Genomic DNA, 2,601 nt, shown 5'->3' on the forward strand with positions numbered 1-2,601 from the left:
CTTTGGATTTATTAAGCTACATAAACGGGGTAGTGGGTTGTGGGTAATTATCTTAGGGGTTGTGGTGATATAAGTGTGGGTTTGATAATGGGTGTATATACATTTGGGAGGGTCTTTCGGGGTGTGAAGGGTGGTAAATGAAGTAATTTTTTGTTAGTTGAGGAAATGATAGTTGGAGTTATGCACACCTAAAAGATGAAAATAAAATCTCCGACCTGGTGGTTAGGCCTTTGTTTTTGGGGTTTGGCAAGGGCAGATTAATATGGGAAGGATCGGAGGTGGGGGGAGGGGGGGTTTGAGTAGAGCTTGTTGTAATTTAATTTTGGTCAAGGTGGGGGGAGGGGGGTATCTGTAATAGTTATTTGTATGTCCTACAAGCATGAATTAAATGACACCTTGTTAGTGATTGCAGGGGAGCTAGAATATTGGAACGTAGGTGCGATTAATAATGGCATGTGCTAGGAATCAAAGACAGGCGCTGCGGGACTTATTGTGGCGAGACCAGCATTATGCGATGGGGTCGCGTGCAGACCAGAGATAAAAGATACCAAATGCATGGAGAGCTCTCGTGACTGGTTAATAGGGAGATAGACCCGTGATCCATCGAGATGTCTTATTTAAGGGGAACGTGTGGGCGATCTTGGTGATATGGCCCTGAGGTAAGAACCAGATGTCCCTTAGACGCCAGTTATAGCTACCCCCACGAGTTATGGGCCCGGTGCGAGGAGAGTAGCACTCTTGTGCGGGATATTGATTTCACGGAGGATGGTGAACAAGGGACACCTAAGTGAAGAGGGTATTCGTATTGACGAGAAATGATTTGACTTAAATGTGCTATGTCCGATAAAGGATATAATGTACTATGTACGATAATGAATGATCTAGGTCTGTTGATATTCTAATGGTACATCACGCCCTTTGGAACTGAAGTGGTATGTGTTACGGTTGAGTTATTCAGCAATGTACTTGCTTGTAAGCATGTCCATGGGTGAATTTCTGGTAAGAATATGATGTTATGTTTTATGTACAATGAACCAATTATAGTACTATATAATATTCATGCTGACTAGCAGTAATGCACGAATTACATAGGGGTATGCGAAATTAAATTAGTACTTAAGTTGTTCTTTAAAGGTTATACCCCCATAGAATACAGAAAGTAGTTTAAAATAGAATGCCAGTTTTGGGTATTGGCGGTAAAGTTAGTGCTTTCTTTCTGATTGCCCTAGGGAGAAGTCTCCATCTTCGATTTACAAGACCGGTATACTGGTTTGTACTACAAGGGCAAGTTCATTTGAGGAGATTGTTTTCAGTTAGGGAGGCTAGTGGTATTAAGATTAGGATTGTCGTGAAGTATATTATGGATGCTACTTGTCCAATTATGATAAAGGGTTGGTTTACTGGTTGACCCCCAATTCAGGTTAGGGTAATTAGAATTGTGGTTAGGAGTCATAGTAGGAACTGGCTGAGTGGGCGGAACGCTATGCTCTGCTGTTTGGATTTGTGTAGTATGGGTATGGCTGCTAGGATAAGGACGGATAGAAGGAGTGCTAGCACTCCTCCTAGTTTGTTGGGGACGGATCGTAAGATTGCGTATGCAAACAGAAAATACCACTCTGGTTTAATGTGTGGCGGGGTGTTTAGTGGATTGGCTGGGGTGTAGTTGTCTGGGTCACTTAGGAGGTCAGGTAAAAATAGTACTAGTACTATTAGAATGAGAAGGAGGAAGACTAGGCCTATATAATGTCTTTGATTGTGTAGTAGGGGTGGAAGGGAATTTTGTCGGAATCGGAGGTAGTTCCGCATGGGTTGTTTGATCCTGTTTCATGTAGGAAAAGTAGGTGTAGGGTTGTGAAGGCTGTAATAATAAAGGGTAGGGTGAAGTGAACTGTGAAGAATCGTGTGAGAGTTGGGTTGTCGATGGAATACCCACCTCAGACCCATTGAACGAGATTATTTCCAATATATGGAATTGCAGATAGTAGATTTGTAATTACTGTGGCCCCCCAAAATGATATTTGTCCTCATGGGAGTACATAGCCCATGAAGGCTGTTGCTATGATTATGAATAAGAGTAGAATGCCGATGTTTCAGGTTTCAAGGAGAAGAAATGAGCCGTAATATAAGCCTCGGCCTACATGCAGGAAGAGGCAAATAAAGAATATAGAAGCGCCGTTAGCATGGAGGTAGCGGATAGTTCAGCCGTAGTTTACATCTCGAGTGATATGTGCGATTGAGGAGAAGGCAGAGGAAATGTCTGGTGAGTAGTGCATTGCTAGAAATAGGCCTGTGATGATTTGTAAGAGTAAACAAGTTGCTAGGAGGGAACCAAAGTTCCATCACGTGGAAATGTTGGATGGGGTGGGCAGATCGATGAGGGCATGATTAATTATTTTTATGATTGGATTGGATTTACGTATTGGGGTCATTAATGTTTTTGTAGTTGAAATACAACGATGATTTTTCGTATCATTAGTCATGGTTAGAGTCCATGTGAAAATGATGACATATATTTTATTTTTATTAAGTATGCTATTGGTTATGGGGTTTGTAGGTTTTTCTTCAAAGCCTTCTCCAATTTATGGGGGTTTAGCATTAATT

Source organism: Colobus angolensis, unplaced genomic scaffold, assembly GCF_000951035.1.
Source record: "Colobus angolensis palliatus isolate OR3802 unplaced genomic scaffold, Cang.pa_1.0 Scaffold38, whole genome shotgun sequence".
NCBI lineage: Eukaryota > Metazoa > Chordata > Mammalia > Primates > Cercopithecidae > Colobus > Colobus angolensis.